The sequence below is a fragment of the Bombina bombina genome, chromosome 1, assembly GCF_027579735.1.
Source record: "Bombina bombina isolate aBomBom1 chromosome 1, aBomBom1.pri, whole genome shotgun sequence".
Lineage (NCBI taxonomy): Eukaryota > Metazoa > Chordata > Amphibia > Anura > Bombinatoridae > Bombina > Bombina bombina.
In genome coordinates, this window is record NC_069499.1 from 1,139,377,273 (window position 1) to 1,139,396,598 (window position 19,326).

Sequence of the window (19,326 nt, forward strand, 5' to 3'; positions counted from 1 at the left end):
GAGCGCGTTGCTGCTTCTCACGCAGCAGACCTCACAGCTGTTGAGTAGCTCGCGCTCCCTATCTCACAGCTGCTTGTATGCTGTGTACCTCGCGCTCCCAATCTGTCAGCTGTCAGCTATGTCGAGGTGCGCGAGAATAGAATCTAAGGCCAAGTGTTTGTCTGTACTGCGCATGACGGCTTCAGACAAACACTTGTCTTTTATAATATAGGATTGTAATCAATTTATTTTAATTTAGGGAATTAATTTAATTATAGTGTAGTGTTAGGTGTAATTGTAACTTAGGTTAGGTTTTATTTTACAGGTACTTTTGTATTTATTTTAACAAGATAGTTATTAAATAGTTAATAACTATTTAATAACTATTCTACCTAGTTAAAATAAATACAAAGTTGCCTGTAAAATAAAAATAAATCCTAAAATAGCTACAATGTAACTATTAGTTATATTGTAGCTAGCTTAGGGTTTATTTTATAGGTAATTATTTAGTTTTAAATTGGAATAATTTATTTAATAATAGGAATATTTATTTAGATTTATTTAAATTATATTTAAGTTAGGGGGGGTTAGGGTTAGATAGGTTTAGGGGATAATAAATGTAATGTAGGTGGCGGCAGTGTAGGGGGGTCAGATTAGGGGTTAATACAATTAATGTAGGTGGCGGCGGTGTAGGGGGTCAGTTTAGGGGTTAATAAATTTAATGGAAGCGGCGGTTTAGGGATTAAACACTTTATTTAGTTGCAGCGGGCTCCGGGAGCGGCGGTTTAGGGGTTAAACACTTTATTTAGTTGCGGCAGGCTCCGGTAGCAGCGGTTTAGGGGTTAATAAGTATAATGTAGGTGGCGGAGGTGTAGGGGGGCAGATTAGGGTTAATATGTATAATGTAGGTGGCAGCGGTGTAGGGGGGGGCAGATTAGGGGTGTTTAGACTCGGGGTACATGTTAGGGTGTTAGGTGTAGACGTTCTCCTTGGAATCAATGGGATATTGGGCAGCAGCGAACATGAGCTTTTCGCTGCTGTCAGACTCCCATTGATTCCTATGGCATCTGCCGCCTCCAGGGCGGCGGATTGAAAACCAGGTACGCTGGGCCGGAATAGTGGCGAGCGTACCTGCTAGTTTTTTGATAACTAGCAAAAGTAGTCAGATTGTGCCGAACTTGCGGAACATCTGTAGTGACGTAAGCATCGATCTGTGTCGGACTGAGTCCGGCGGATCGTATGTTACATCACTATATTCTACTTTTGCCGGTCTGTAGGGTTTGATATCTACGGCGAATCAGGCTCGCTACAAATACGCTGCGGAATTCCAGCGTATTTGCAGTTGACGGCTTGATAAATAGAGGCACTTGCGTCACCAAAGGTAGCATAAAAGCCTTGTTTGATTTGTCTCTGCACTGGAACAAGCTTAATGGAATCTAATTTTGAATAGCACACCTGTATTTGGAGCTTGTAGTAATCTGGTCACACTGTTGTCATCACTAGGAACATTACACTGTTGTCATCACTAGGAACATTCCTGTCTTTTTTTTATAATTTGTAAATTTTTATTTCAGTGTATTGTACAATGAAATAAAGTTAAAATTCTATTTGTTGTTATTAGGTAGGTGGTCACGAGCATAACTATATAGATTTCAGAGGTCTCAAATGAGACCAGGCCTGCATCTCTACGGGGCCCATCTGCCCCTACAATCACTAGTGGTGTCACTACATGGGGGCACTAGGGGGATAAAGCGCATTGTTTGTAGTGCAAAACGCATCAGGGGTCTTGCTTAGACTATGGTATCCAATATGGAATAGTCACTTTTTAGTTGTAGTTTTAGTAGTATCAAACAAAGTGTTCTACTTATAACCATTTGACCCTCGTTTGGCTGTAAATTACTCTGTGACCGAGGTTAGGATTGCCTAACTTTGAAGGAAATTGTTTCTTCCTACATTTACGACTTATACTTATCACTAGGGGGGAAATCTTGTATAAGAAAACTCCCATATCGTTACAGGAATCCTCTAGTAAGAAAAAAACAATGGAGAGGATGCACCTATATGTGGTGATAGACTATTAAAACATAATGAAATGTTTGTACATGTTACATGCTTGGTGTTAAAGTTCAAATCTTTAGTATTAATAATTTATAGGCTATGTAGATGGTACATAGAAAGGGGTGTTTGTAGCTCTTTTTTTGACTTGAATGTGATTGTGCACACAGTATCAGAAAAAGCATTACGTTTGTAGGCACAAGTCAAAAATACATCAAAATAGAACAAAATGATAAAACAAATTTGGCTTTTGTTGGACAACAGTTTATCTGTTTGTTCATTTTGGCATGAAAATGCGCAGGGCTGGACATTCCCAGTGGTCCATTAAAGGATCAGTCTACTCAAAAATTGTTATTGTTTAAAAGATAGATAACGCCTTTACTACCCATTCCCCAGTTTTGCACATCCAACATTGTTATATTAATATACGGCTAGATTGAGAGTTTTGCGTGGCATTGCCCCAAAGTAATCAGCTCTTTTACCTGTAAAAAAATAATACAAACAACCCCCCCAACAGTAAAACCCACCACCCACACAACCAACCCCCCAAATAAAAGCCTAACTAAAAAAAAAATAAGCTCCCCATTGCCCTGAAGGGCATTTGGATGGGCATTGCCCTTAAAAGGGCAGTTAGCTCTTTTGCAGCCAGGGGCGGCAGATTAGGGGTTAATAAATGTAGGTAGGTGGCGGCGATGTTAGGGACGGCAGATTAGGGGTTAATAATATTTAACTAATGTTTGCGAGGCAGGAGTGCGGCGGTTTAGGGGTTAATATGTTGGTAGGTACATTGCGGCGACATTGGGGGCGGCAGATTAGGGATTAATACATATAATGTAGGTGTCAGCGTTGTTGGGGGCAGCAAATTAGGGGTTCATAAATATAATGTAGGTGACGGCGGTGACCGGAGCGGCAGATTAGGGGTTAAAAATTTTATTTTAGTGTTTGCAATGCAGGAGGGCCTCAGTTTAGGGGTTAATAGGTAGTTTATGGGGGTTAATGTACTTTTTAGCACTTAAGTTATGAGTTTTATGTTACAGCATTGTACCATAAAACTCTTAACTACTGACTTTTAAATGCATTAGGACTCTTGACAGGGTAGGGTGTACCGCTCACTTTTTGGCCTCCCAGGACAGAGTCGTAATACCGGCGCTATGGAAGTCCCATAGAAAAAAGACTTTACAAAGTTTATGTAAGTCGTTTTGCGGTAAGGCTAAAGAAGTGTGCAGTGACCCTAAACCTTCAGCGGGCGTAAAAAAGCAGCGTTAGGACTTAACGCTGCTTTTTTACCTTAACGCACAACTCGTAATCTAGCCGATAGTTTATAACCTTTAAACATCTAAATATCTGGCCTTGCAGGCTGCCTTTATCTCAGAGCACTTTTATGGCTTTTCACAACAAGACACTGCCTGTTTATGTGTGCCATATAAATAACATTGTGCTCACCCCCGCAAAGTTATTCATGAGTCTGCACAAATTGTCTAAAATGTAAGTCTGAAAACTAAGATAAGGAGGCAGTCTGAGAAGGCTTAGATACAAGGTAATTACAGAAGCAAAAAGTATATTAATATAACCGTGTTGGTTGTGCAAAAATGGAGAATGGGTAATAAACCCAACTAGTAAGAAATTACAATGGAAAACCAATGGCATCTCCTCTTAGCTACTATAATTAAATTCATTTTCATTATAATCTTGAAGAAATGTGTTATTTTATGAACGATAATTAAGACCAAATGTGTAAATTATGCCAAATTTAAATTGCAAATTATAAAATGAAGAAGATTAGATATTGCTAAAGTCCATGATAGATTTAAAGCAAATCCATTCAACTGTTTGGAGATGAAGCTCACTAAGGTGTTTTCGTAATGCAGACTGATCTGATCTGTTTTTATTTTCTAGGAATTAATTTTGCTAATTATTTTCTAGGAATTAATTTTGCTAAATGTTGTAAGTACACAACACATCTTTTATCCAGACCCTTGCATTTCTTTAACAGATACATGTGAAGTTCTATTTGTTTTGCATATCAAAAAATAAAATACAACAATATTAACTAAGCTTTATAAATTATATGCTTTTAAAATACATTATTAACATTAAAATCAGCCTAAAGGACATTTTGCAATAATTAAACCTCCTGCTTTAAAATATGGGGATGTAAAATGTTCATTATTATCAGATGATCTAAATAAGATATAAAACTGCATAGATACACTTGGTTTTAGCATGGATCCACAGGGCTCATGTTGGGCATATTGTGGAGCATATTAATACATTGATAGAGGGATATGGGTCTGATACAGCAGTCATGGGGGCAGATTCATCAAGGCCCGAATGGGGCCGTATACACCTGTTTCTGCACGAGACTTCAGGATCGCCGGAAACAGGAGTTAAGAAGCAGCGGTCTTAAGATCGCTGCTTCTTAACTCGTCCGCCAACTCTGAGTCGGTGACATGAATCCGTCTCATTGCACACGATCGGGTTGTTTGACACCCCCTGCTAGCGGCCGCAAATCTGCAGGGGGCAGCATTGCACAAGCATTTCACTACAGCCGATCATGTCCGCTGCACTTTGATAAATCGGCCACTTGGTGTATATTGGTACTAATGAGAGAGTTAGAAGGAGATGGCATGTCTTGAAAAATGACTTCAGGGAGTTAAGACGCAGGCTTAAAGGGACAGGAAACCCCAACATTTTCTTTCATGATTCACATAGAACATACAATTTTTAAAAACCTTTCCAATTTACTTCTATTACCAAATTTGCTTTATTCTCTTGTTATCCATTGCTGAAGTGACAGCATTGCACTACAGGTAGCTAGCTGAACACATCTAGCTAGCCAATCACAAGAGACAAATGTGTGCAGGCACCAATCAGCAGCAGCTCCCACTAGTGTAGGATATGTGCGTATTCTTTTCCAAAGTGTCTTAAATGAAAGGCTCCTTTAAAGCAAAGACATCCAAGGAAGTTTTTTTTCTGAGATACTACCAGTATCGTGTGCTTACCGACTAAGGCAGAAGTAGCTAAGGGCAGTAAAATGTGGTGTAAAATGAGGGCTTTGACATTTAGAGCCCTGGGCTGGCATTTTTCTTGGGTCCAATTTGTACAATAAGGATGAATTGCAAATGAATAACATGGCTGCAGGTGTGCTGGGGGAGAGGATATTAGCATGTTTAGAGAATCTTTTAAACTAGGGGAGGGTCAGTTCAAACTTAATAGAATATCTGGAATTTCTCAAAGCTTAACGGGACAGTCAACTCCAAAATTGTTATTGTTTAAAAAGATAGATAACACCTTTACTACCCATTCTAAAATTATGCCTATGTCTAAGCCACTAAAGACAGCCTCTTATCACATGCTTATTTATTAGCTTTTCACAACAGGGGAGTGCTAGTTCATGTGAGCCATATAGATAAGATTGTGCTAACGCACATGGGTTGTGGCAGACACTGCACTAATTGGATACAATGCAAGTCAATAGATAATAAATAAAAAGTCATGTGATCAGGGGGCTGTCAGAAAAGACTTAGATACAAGGTAATCACAGAGGTAAGGGATTATCTATCTTTTTAAACAAAAACATTTTTCCAGTTGACTATCCATTTAATTCTCTGAAGAGTACGCATATGTACTAACACAATATAAAATGTGAAAGTAAGAGCACCAAGTAGTAACAGAAAGCACAAGAAAATAAAATATATTATAACAAATGCAAGAAGCTTGACTGATAAAATGGTGGAGCTGGAGGATTATGAAATTATTAACATAACTGAAACCTGGTGGGGTGATTCACATAACTGGGCAGTTAAATTAGATGGTTACACCTTATTTAGGTGCAATAGAGGTAGTTAAAGGCGGAGGGATTAGTATGTACCTGATCTTAGACCTACAAGAAGGAAAGATATTTTTGATGATACAGGTGATAATGTAGAGATACAGAGGGGAAAATGTCCAAAACAATTATTATTAAGCACATGCTAGAAGCCCCCAGCATTATTATTATTTATTATTATACTTTATTTATGAAGCGCCAACATATTCCTCAGCCATGTCCATGGGTACAATTCATTTAAATAAAACAATACAAGACTTGTAAGAGACAGGACAACATTTACAAACACATACAGGAGGAATTGAGGGCCCTATTCCTGTGGGAATTTAAAATCTAGAAGGGTAGGAGGTTGAGAAACATTAGACAAGGTCTGCAAGATTGAGAAAGATGTTAATGCAGAGTTAGATGAGGGAAATGTTAGGTAAGTGAAATGTATTTATTACTGAGTTGGGTGGTAGGCTTCTCTGAACTAAAAAGTCTTCAAAACTTTTTAAAAAGTATTTAAAAGAAAAAAGATTAGCGGAAAGCCTGACAGGACGAGGAAGATTGTTCCAGAGGGTAGGTGCTGAATGACAGAAGTCCTGCAGTCTAGCATTAGAAGAGATGATAGTCGAAGATGCAAGGAGCAGGTCATTATTGGATCTTAGTGGACGGGCTGGAGTATACTTGTTGATTAGAGAGGATAGGTAGTGGGGAGCCGAGTTGATGAGAGCTTTGTATGTAAGGGTGAGAATTTTGAATTTAATTCTGCTGTGTATGGGGAGCCAATGAAGGGACTCGCAGAGAGGTGCAGCAGATATAGAGCGAAGGGAAAGGTGGATTAGCCTGGCATTTAGGATGGATTTAAGGGGGGAGAGGTGGGAAAGAGGAAGGCCAGTAACTAGGTTATTGCAATAGTCAAGTCCAGAAATAAAAAGGGAGTGGATTATTTGCTTTGTGGTGTTAGCGCTCAGAAAAATGTGAATCTTGGAAATATTGCATAGGTGGTTGCGGCAGGATGAAGAAGGCGATTGGTGGTATAGAGTAAACTCAACTGCTAAAGACTGCTAATAATACCAGTGTTGTAATTATGGTACATTTTACTACCCTGAAATAAATTGGGCTAATGAAACTAGCAATACAACTAAGGGGGAAATCCAAGCCAATGTGACTAAAAAAAACTTAGGACATTTAAATTATTCAAATGCAAAACATACTCATCATTCCAAATATGGGTTAAATTACGATAGGTGTGATATCTGTAGCGCACAATTGATATGGGGTATTTCTCGAGTTTTTGCGAGCGACAGAAATAGCATGCATAATATGAGTTGAAAGTAAACGTGAAATCATCCAATAGAATTAGAGCTGCTTTTAAGGGCAATGCCCATACAAATGTCCTTTTCAGGACAATGGGTAGCTTAGTTTTTTTTAGATAGTTTTTTTTATTTTGTGGGTTTGGGGGGTGGGGTTTGTAATGTTAGTGGGTATTTGTATTTTTTTTTATCTTTAGGGTAATGCCCTACAAAAGGCCCTTTTAAGGGCCATTGGTAGTTTATTCTAGATAGACTACCAATTTATCTAGAATAACCTCCTTCTTAACATATCTGCAGGCAACAGGGCGGCAATCCATACCTAGTTCTGCCTGCCAGAGGAGTTGGAAAGGAGAAGGGGGAGCAGAGAAGGGAGAAAAGAGGCTCCACATGTTAACCAAGCAAGTGCAGTGCAGAACCACTGTTATTGTGAGAGGAGTAGTTTTGATAAGAAGGGAAAATCTTGTTATAGTCTTAGTGATGTCGCGAACATAAAATTTTCCATTCGCAAACGGCGAACGCAAATGTTCGCGAACGGGTGAACCGGGCGAACCGCCATAGACTTCAATAGGCAGGCGAATTTTAAAACCCACAGGGACTCTTTCTGGCCACAATAGTGATGGAAAAGTTGTTTCAAGGGTACTAACACCTGGACTGTGGCATGCCGGAGGGGGATCCATGGCAAAACTCCCACGGAAAATTACATAGTTGATGCAGAGTCTGGTTTTAATCCATAAAGGACATAAATCACCTAACATTCCTAAATTGTTTGGAATAACGTGCTTTAAAACATCAGGTATGATGTTGTATCGATCAGGTAGTGTAAGGGTTACGCCCGCTTCACAGTGACAGACCAAACTCCCGCAGCGGGTACAACATCATCATCATCACACCGTACGTCCATGTGTGTAATGCTGCCTGATTGAGACATATCCCTGTTATCTACATCCTCTGGCAATAATGGTTGCGCATCACTCATTTCTTCCAACTGATGTGTAAATAACTCCTCTGACAGATCAAGTGAAGCGGCTGTGGTGCTAGTGTTGGTGGTGGCGGCAGGCGGGCGAGTGGTAACTTGAGAGGTGCCCGAAGCTAAGCTGGAGGAGGATGGTGCGTCAAGGTTCCGAGCGGAAGCTGTAGAAGATTGGCTGTCCTGTGTTAGCCAGTCAACTATGTCCTCAGAACTTTTCGAGTTCAGGGTACATGGCCTCTGAACACTGGGCATTATTCTAGGGCCAAAGGGAATCACAGCACCACAACCAAGACGGCCCCTGCGGGGTGACCTGCCTCTGCCTGTCATTTTTTTTCCGATTAGTAGTACTATGCGTGCAAACTACTGTGATAACAGATATGAGTGGCATTGTGCACTGGCAGAAGTTGGCAGAGTAGACGCTGTAGGCCTGACACACACACTTGCAGACAACTGCTATTCAATCTATTACAGTCAAAAAAAATTTTTTTTTTAATGTACACTACTGTTACACCAGATATGAGTTGCACTGGTGTGACACTTTTCCCTGGCAGGCCCTGAAACGCACACGCGTGAAGGAAACTGACTGCTATTATTTCACAGTCAAATTTCTATATTTTTTTTTAACCCCTTAAGGACCAAGGCCATTTTTCAATTTCTTTCCCTTAAGGACCAGGGCTATTTTTACATTTCTGCAGTGTTTGTGTTTAGCTGTAATTTTCCTCTTACTCATTTACTGTACCCACACATATTATATACCGTTTTTCTCGCCACTAAATGGACTTTCTAAAGATACCATTATTTTCATCATATCTTATAATTTATTATTACAAATATTATAAAATATGAGGAAAAAATGGAAAAAAACACACTTGTTCTAACTTTGACCCCCAAAATCTGTTACACATCTACAACCACCAAAAAACAACCATGCTAAATAGTTTCTAAATTTTGTCCTGAGTTTAGAAATACCCAATGTTTACATGTTCTTTGTTTTTCTTTTGCAAGTTATAGGGAAATAAATACAAGAAGCACTTTGCTATTTCAAAACCACTTTTTTTCAAAATGAGCGCTAGTTACATTGGAACCCTGATATCTGTCAGGAATACCTGAATATCCCTTGACATGTATATATTTTTTTTTAGAAGACAACCCAAAGTATTGATCTAGGCCCATTTTGGTATATTTCATGCCACCATTTCACCGCCAAATGCGATCAAATTAAAAAAAAACCTATGGAAGGATATCACCACTCGTTGGGACAGAGAGGGTTAGCCCACTTTGTTTTATCAAATATTGCCGGAAACACAAATTGCGAGACTGCCAACAAAAAAAAAGGTAATTTCTTGAGGGTTTGACAATCCATTTATCATCGGACCAAAGGTCAAGCGAAAAGAAGTTTTCACCTTCAGAAAAGCTAAGGACTTTTCGCAGTAAGAGCAGTCAAGTTGTGGAGCTTTCTGAGTGCTGCAATAGGATTTGAAAATTAAGCGGATATCTTTAAAAAGGATTATGATTAATTTATGGCTAAAATTTGTACCCATAAACTTTTGTATTATTTCAGCCTCATCTATTATGTTACTATGACACTTTATTTCTACGTCAAAAAAGTTGCACAATCTGTTTAAAGGAATATAAAACAGTAAATAGTTGCAAGATAATTATAATAATCTATTAAAAAAAAGATTAGCCAAAGAATAATATGTAGATGTATTTTTAAAATGATATCAGTTGTTTAAATATTGAACATATAAGTGTAAAAGTTTGGTTTTTATAAAGTACTTTTTTAAAGTAATGGGTGCCACAATGTTTTAGCCTAGGGTTTCTGCTTATCCATCTCTTCTGCTAAGGACAATTAGAGACAGATATACAACAGGCAATAAAAGAGAGTGTGCAACCAAGGCTCTATTGAACATACAATTCTTAAAGTTTGCACCCTCTCTTGTTTTATATCTGTCCTCTGCAGAAAAAAAAATAGATAATGAAGAAAGCCTAGGTTCCAACATGACAGCACCCATTCATTTATAGAAACTCAGTGCAACTGACACAACTAACAAATTTCAGAGTTAAATTACAGTAAAAGAGAACAAAATAAATAATGAAAGCAAAACAAGTTAGCAATGGCGGCATTGTAGAGAATTATTTAATAACAATATACAAACTCTTTATAGCTTCATATCTTCATGGTATTACTTACTGGAGATTATTTTTTTGCAATGTCTTGCTATAAATTATTATATACCTCCTAAGGCCCCTAGATATCATTATGCCACTATTTAAATTTCCTATGGCCAAATTTGAGGAGTTTTGTCTTAGTTGACACATCCTACTAATACACTGTAACTATTTATCCATATACTTTACTGTCTACAATAATACTATTGGTGCAGTAAATACAATAATACAATCGGTGCAGTAAAACTGTGTTTTGCATTTGATCTTGAAGATAAAGAGTTAAAACCCAATCTATTCCGTTACACACACCTCCCCTTCTTTGCTCCATAAAAGAGCTAAAAATAAAAAAGTCCATAAAAGCAAGTGGCGGGGACCAGAAAGAGAAAACCCCACAGGATTTGACAGCTGCGGATTTCCCTGTAAGAAAATCCAGGTATTGACCTACATAACTTGAAGGAAGGAATATGGTAGTGTCTTTGTATGGCTGTACAGGGGAGACATGAGAATATTCTCTAGAAGTCAGGAAGCAAGTGACACAATTGATGAACTAGTGGATTTACAGACGGAACACTCTACTTAGTTAGAGGCGAACAGAATAATGGGATTCAAAATGGCTAAGGTCAGAATGAAGATTAAACCTTTAATAATCATATTTGCTGTCAAGCAATGTTCCTGCTGGCAGTACATATCTATCTGAAAAAATCCAACTAGATAACAGCAAAATAGGTTTTAAGTTTAACGTTCCTAAATAAAGAAAAACAGACACAAGAGCAGACAGATCATTCAGTTTAGATTGTAGATCAGCAGTCTGTAAATTGCAATTACATGGGGCAAAAGTTTTACCTTGTAATAATGCTCTAATGAGCTCTTTTTAAATCCAATAAATGTCAGGCGGTCTCATCTATCATTGCTTTGTTTTGTACTTGAGAAAACGACCTTAAAGGGACACTACTGTCAATGAAAGGATCTGGGGATTGTTTATTTTAAAGAGCGTAGAGATTCAGCTAGGTCTCAAAAGTAATATAGTTTATAAAAAAATCAATAGCACAATACATAGCCATTTTGTTGCTCCTTAAAAAGAATCAGTCTTTTTTTTTGCTAAGTTGACAGCTTTACTTTAAAATACACACAGAGGAACATATCTGTATATATTGTCTGATTTGCAGTTGAATTGCTAATACTAATATGTATATAAGAAGTATAACAGGTAATACCTTGACTATGATGCAGCATGATATAATTTGGGTGCTAATTTATAAACATATAAATGCAATGTTTCTTTTTTGTGAATCTATATATTTGTTTAGGATTTAGCATCAGCACCTATAGTATATTTTACTGACTTTCTTATTGTCAGTACCAGAAAACCTTGTAGTCGTCATATTTGTAGACTGCAGACTGCTGCTTGGGGAAAAACTAGCTACTGGATAGTAACTTCTGTGCTTTTAGTGGCATGAATACATTTTACATATTAAGAACATAGATCTATAAATAGAAGCTGTTATTTATCTCCAAGCAAATAACACAGGAAGCTGTACGGACTATATATAAAATGTGCTGAGGCTGTCTCTTTGTGTGCCAAGCTGTAAGTACGCAAACAAGGGCAGGTAAATAAATCTTTTGGTGGTCTAGTATATAAGCATTATATCATTTTATAAAACACACTTCTACTTGTTTTTATTTCTTCACCAAAAGATCCTCTGTTTATATAACATGGTCCCCAATTCCTGTTTTAGCACCAATTAAACTTCCCTAGACATTTTCCACTATATTCGGCATCACCTAAAACTTCTATTATTGTTGAATATATCACCTTCACTATAAAGTAATTATTCTGAGCCAAATGGAATTTATTTCTAATGCACATACCCTAATCCCAGTAGACCCCTGGCACAATAAAGTTTTTAACTGTAACTATAAAATCACACAAATTGATAATGAACAGTGTTTATTCCCACAAAGGATTATAAAAACACCTTGAAAAGTCTGTAATACACCTGTTTTTGTTAATTCTGCGTACATTTATGTCGGAAGCTTGGATTCCAGGCTGGTATTATGGTACATAGTGTGAACTGCAGTTTGTAGTAGGTGGCATTGGTAAATGTATAAAGATGGTATCTGTACACTGCTCATTGGCATACTGGGCTGTGATTTGATGATCTTTATAATGATAAGACACCATATAATAATGCATTTGTAATGAACATGCTGCATTGTAAGTTTTTATAATGAGCATTTGTACACTGATACTGTACATAGTGGTCACATATCCCAGCAAACTGTACTAACATCAGCAAACATTAATCATAAACATCTGCAATAAGGAAATCCTCTACCACAGCTCTAACTGCAGATTTGTGTCTGTTTAATGTACATGTAAAAGTGAATAACTTTCTAAGTATAAAACTGCTACCCCACCACCACCACAACTAGGAAATGTCAGTATTTCAAGTAAGGTATTTTTTTATTCTTAGAAAACTATGCTCTTTTAAATGGATGTTAAAGTTGACGCTTTAACTGCCAATCCCTTGTTTTGTTCCATTAATAAGAGAACATGTAGTGTGTGGATATAACCTTTTCCCATCCCTTTAAATGTCTAGGTACCACCCAGTGTATACATTTCCGGCCACACCCATGGCCCATCTGATAATATACCCCTGGACATCCCGCTGTGCCACACTCAACCTTCCAAACTTCACCTCCTGACTGACAAGACCCTATACCTATGGCTCCCGATGCCAGAATGTAGAAAGTTGGTAGATATTCCACAAATATTCTTGGCTTTACCCATCGACTACCTGAAAAGACAATAACACATTGCTGTTCTGCTCTGGCAGCTAAAGGATTACAAATTCAATTAGATTAAAAACAATTTGGACTTACTCATTCCATAGCTATACAGCTAGAGCCCTATCCCGATTTAGACTCATCTCCCTAGAGAGCCTCTCTATCTGATTAGCTGTGTATTAAACTTATTCCCATTTCCTACCCACAGCTACTGATAGCAGGCAAGGGACAGGCAGGAGCAGAAGACTGCACGCATATACGGGAGGGTGAACTAACCACTCTTATCTAGCAATGGAGAAGGGAGTCCTGCAGCTCCTCTGATGTCTTCAGCATTGCCACTACATGCAAAAAGGAAAAACAGCTGTTCCCTTTGGTAGTAGTCTGCACTGCAAGCATTGAACCTGTGTTCTTAGGCCTGGGCCTACTCTGTGTGTGTGAGGAAGGAAGACCTGACCTCTGCCTTGCTCTGCAGCTCAACATCTGTCAAAGCATCAGCAGGACAGAACATGTGCCGACAGCAAAATGGACCACCTGCCAGCACTTTTTCAATAACATTTTTTTCCTTTTTAAATATAGATTGTGAGTTTAGCATTGTTTCAAGGTCTAAGCGCATCACATTGTAAAATAAACTATTTAAAACGGTAAAAGCTTTTAGGCCTCTGAAATCTTGAATAACGATTTGAAGCATAGATAGAATACTCTGCTACATACATTTTCTAGCCTCTAACAGTTTATAGTGGACAGAGATCATATGAAGTAGAATGGCTGTAGTTGGATGTATACATTTATTTATTTATCCAACAAGATAAGTATCTACAGCAGTTTACATAACATTTTTATAGTTTATTAGATCATATTTGGTTACCCCACAAATGAGAGGATGAGGATGATTAAGATGATATAACAACACTCACAAAAGAAACCAATGATCTTATTACTGCAAATGCAAAAAGACCCCTCTTTTTTTCTCTTTCTTTTCTGGACTTATCTTAATCCTCTGCCACTATCTGTGGGAGTAAAACGAGGCTCATTCTCAGGCTCACTAACCTTCTCCATGTACTCATTTCCCTTGAAAAACTTGATCATCAGTATTCAAATACCATCTCTATGCTGATGATTTCCCCTCCGAACCTACACTTTCCACAACTAAAGTCTCACTTGTAGCCTAAGAATTAATAGCCGCTTCCATCCAGGTCCGCTTTTTCGTCATTACAATTGTCTACACAGTCATTTAATCTCCCCATATCCAAGAACTCGCCATATTCTAGAGCTCTCACCCTTTTATTAAAGAAGTTGTTTGTAGACGGATCAATCTAAATCAGTAATCAACCTTAGCTAAACTTCTCAGTCAGTTCCTACGCTTGATCCCCATACCATTCAGTATCAATTTACAATATGAAGTATTATTTGCACAAAAGTCATATTGGCAGAAATATGCATATTCCGATTAGCAGTGTTATCAAAGCCTGTTTTCTGTTAAGATTTTATAACTTGAACAGAATTTATTTCAGTAAAATCATAGCAAATCACATTTTTTGTATAAAATTGTATGTTTTTTCTTTTTCTTCATTATATTTAACAAGATGGGTCGATTTATCAATGCCCCTGTTTCCGCGCGAGCCTGAAGTCTCGCCGGAAACAGCAGTTATGAAGCAGCGGTCTTAAGATCGCTGCTCCTTAACTGGTCCGCCTGCTCTGAGCTGCGGACAGCTATCAACCCGATCAGATATGATCAGGTTAATTGACAGCCCCTGTGCCGCGAATCTGCAGGGGGGCGGCATTGCACAAACAGTTCACCAGAACTGCTTGAGCAATGTTAAATGCTGACAGCGTATGCTGTCGGCATTCAGTGATGTCTGGCGGACATGATACTCACAGCATATTATGTCGGACAGACATTGTTAAATCAGCCCCCATATGTTCTTTTTTTTTCCCTTTTTTTATCGTCATAACATTTTGACAAATGTAATACTATACGCATGAGCACATTCCTTGTCCAGAGATAATGGATAATATGACCTTATACTGTGTTGGTATTTTGATTTTTGTAATCTGTTATATTTTATGTTTCTGTATTATTTTCCACACTCCATGCTGGAAGTATTGTATGCAAAGTATTAATGTGTCTTCTGTTTGAAATAAAAAGTCTAAAAAGACTGTTTCAAGTGTTTGCCTATCTTGATTCATCCTTGCTTTTGAAGCAATGCCTAATAAAGAGTAATTAGGGAAATACTTTCCCAAATAATTTGTTACACACATCACCACCATCTATCAGTCGTCTCTCAAAAATTACCTAATTTAGCATATGGTTAACAGAACTTTTGCCTCTGGAGGAATACTACTTGATAAATATACTACTTATAAAGAAGCTGCTGACCCAAATACCATCATCATCATCTTCATTCTGGCAACCTCATTGGCTTCAATTTTCCTCTTGCTTCAATTTTCTCATTAATTTCATATACAAAACCAAGTGCTTAGTGCTATATTTTTATAGTCTATTTTTTGTCCATCTCTGTATGCGTCTCCCCTATACAGACATTTGGTCAAGAACAGTAAAAGCGCATGGATGTGTGTTAATGGGGCCATTACTGTATAGCTGGGCACTACCGATCCAGCAATTATTACAAATTCTTGTGTCAGTTCAAATTCAATCCATTCATGCACTTCTTATCAAAGTGATCTAATTTTGCTGCTTTTGTGACCCTTAATATAAGAGATGACAGTATCATATTATAACTGCATAATAAAAGACCATAAACGTTTATAACCTTTGGTGCCATGGGTTTATTTAAGCAGTTCACTGGATTAATATACTCTTAAGATCTTGTAAAACTATTAAATGCTGTAAGATACGGAAGGTCTCTTTTGAATAATTATACTTTCTTTGCAGCAGTAACATCTAAACTTTACACTATAATTACTAGTAGAGGCAGTAACAATTTGTAGTTATAAATACAATTCAATGCAGCCGTACTTAAATACTTACTAGACTATTCAGCTGTGTTTTTGTTGACAATATCTATATATAACTAGCTTAATAGATAGATATATACATAGATAGATAGATAGATAGATAGATATGTAGATAAAAAATATACATCTCATACACATGTAATATATTATCATTGTCTGTATATTAGCAGTGCATGTATATATTATGATTGTTTTGAATTGTCTCACTCTTCCTCTTTATGTCCTATAAACTGTGTGCATATAATATTATTGTTCACCTCACTTATTCCTGTGTAGGTGTGTGTGTGAATGTGTATATATGTATACACTGTGTGTATATATTATGTATTTTATATATATACTGTATATATAGATATATGTATGTATATATATATATATATATATATATATATATATATACACAGTATAAACACATCACTGTGTGTAATTATTTTTTCAGTATGTGAATCTCATCAAAACATCATTTTCAATTTGACTACAGTTTGCACAAATCAATGCACCGTATTTCTATTATTTATTCTTTATTCTGCTATTGTTCCCAGGTAGAGGAATTTAGTGAATGATAACACTCTTTTCAATATACATTTAAAAAACAACAACATTTTCTTCTGAGTGGAGAACAATTTATTAATGCAACTTCAGCTTTAGCCCCTTTGGGTTAACAAAATCCAGAACAGGGTTTTGTGGCATGCATGCCCCATGGGGAGAGGAAGTTAGGGTGGCTGGCCTATCCAACCTACAGATGTCAGTGCACCTAAGGCTTTCACGCAAGTGGAAACATTTTACTTTCATCTGGTAATATAAGTGCAAGAATAGGAGCACTATAGATTTAACTTGAGCGGTGCCTATAGTATATTGCAAAGCGCCTTTTTTTAAAGACAAAAAAGAGAACCTGCGCCAAAATTAAACTGTTACATACACTCCAACTGAACACTAAGGATCTCTCAAATCCTTAACATATAGAATAAATACAAAGTAAAAAACCAGGGAGCGCTAAAAAAGCTAAAATATAACTGTATTGGATAGATGAAGGAAAAAAAGCTATGTTAAGCTAATTATATCACAAGTAATTGGACAAACGCAGAAAATTAACCGCAAGAGACAAAAACGTGTAAATATAGCTATTACTATATCAGAAGGTGCTGAATATATATGCTAGAGGGTAAATACCAAGTAATATATGAAACAAGAATTTAATACAGTGCATTTGATATGAATAATAATAAAAATAAAACAATAATAAGGTCGACCTTAAATTGAGCAATACATAATAAAAAACATTAATACAATGAAAATACAATAAAAAAAAGTTCAAAAACAATATTGGTAGCGAATATGCTAAATGTTAAACAAATGGCAAACAAGCCAACTTAGAAAAACAAGGCCGTGTTAACAGCTGTTAGTTGTATCGATCGTATAGATACTTGTTTGTCCCAAAAGTCTAGAGTATCCAATATTATGTTATTTGTTGTTTCTCTTGTGTAGATAATTAATGTGTAATCCTCCTATAGATGAAAAGGAAAATTCCTCTTACGGTATTATCAAAAGGTGTCGTTGAAAACAAACAATCTGTACTCACAGTGGGGACTGCTGTAGTCGGCGTAAATGAACACACTGAAGGATCTGTCTCTGTGTCAGCTGTATACTGATTCTCCAAGAATGTGTAAAGTCAAAAACTGTGTTAGAGGGTGTAACACCGATAATAGTGAATGACTTGATGGCTGCAAGAAAACACACTGACTGGTCTGGTCGTTACTTGATGGCTGCAAGAAAACACACTGACTGGTCTGGTCGTTACTTGATGGCTGCAAGAAAACACACTGACTGGTCTGGTCGTTACTTGATGGCTGCAAGAAAACACACTGACTGGTCTGGTCGTTACTTGATGGCTGCAAGAAAACACACTGACTGGTCTGGTCGTTACTTGATGGCTGCAAGAAAACACACTGACTGGTCTGGTCGTTACTTGATGGCTGCAAGAAAACACACTGACTGGTCTGGCCGATCTGGGGCAAATCTGGTCTCCTACAAACGCTATATAGACAATATTTTAATTATATGGAGAGGCAGCAAAGAAGATCTAGAGTGGTTCTTTTCAAGAATGAATTAAAATGACAAGAATTTAAAATTCACTTATGAAATAAAGAGTAATAGTATTAATTTTTTAGATTTACAAATAGATATTAGTAATAATAAAATTGTAACCAGAACTTTTTTCAAACCTGTGGATGCTAATGGATACATTCATGCAGAAAGTTGCCATTTGGATAAATGGAAAAAGAACATTCCAAAAAGCCACTTTATGCGCATCAGAAAAAACTGTATGACCAATTCTGATTATATTGAACAATCAGAAGTTTTAGTAAATACATTTCTGAATAAAGGATATAAGTTAGAACTAATAAGTAATGCAAGGGATGAAGCATTAAAAATAAATAGAGAAGTTTTGATTGAACCTAAGATAAAAAATAAAAATGTAAATAGTACTAATCCAGATATGTCTAATAATGGTGAAATTAGGGTCCCCTTTATAACCCAATACAATGATTAAAATATTAGAAAACAATTTAAAAAAACATTGGCACATTTTAAAATCAGATGAGATATTAGATCCAGTTATTCCACACATTCCAAATGTAGTATATAGGAAATGTAGGAATTTAAAAAGCTATATGATAAAAAGAGTAAACTTAAAGATAAAGACTTGACAGGAAACAATATCACTGGTTTTTTTCCTTGTTATAGCTGCAAGGCGTGCAAACACTCAAAGAAAAGTAAAGAATTTAAATCAGGAGTCACTAAAAAAGTCTTTAAGATTAATAGATGTTATAGGTGCACAGATTTTAATGTTGTCTATCTTCTAGAGTGTTTGTGTGGGGTTCAATATATAGGGGAATCGACAAGGCCAGTGAGGGACAGGATTAGAGAGCATATTAATTCAATTGAAAATATGGACCTTGATAGGAATAAAGATCTTCCTATCCCTAGACACTTTAAGAAATGTAACAACGGCAATAGCAAACATCTAAATTATACTGTGATAGATCAGGTTAAACTAAATTGGAGAGGGTGTAATATACAAAATGAACTTTTAAAATTAGAAGCAAAATGGATTTTTGAGCTCAAGACCCTTACTCCAAGCGGATTAAATTTAGAATTTGATATGGTTTTTTTTTTTATATAAATGCTAAATAATTTTTAATTATGTTTTTATAAGTTTTTCATGTATGAGTTTTTAATAAAGTAGTGCCCTGTAATTAAGT

The 19,326-nt window shown here is 36.7% G+C and overlaps 1 protein-coding gene and 1 long non-coding RNA gene across 2 annotated transcripts in view; one reads left to right on the forward strand and one right to left on the reverse strand.

Moving 5' to 3' along the window:
• KCNH4 (potassium voltage-gated channel subfamily H member 4) overlaps positions 1-19,326 on the reverse strand; it is a 390,445-nt gene that overhangs the window by 293,495 nt on the left and 77,624 nt on the right. The window lies entirely within an intron of this gene.
• Positions 10,751-15,255, forward strand: LOC128645792 (uncharacterized). Its single transcript, XR_008400144.1, has 2 exons — positions 10,751-10,919; positions 13,296-15,255. It is a non-coding gene; the product is annotated as an uncharacterized LOC128645792 (long non-coding RNA).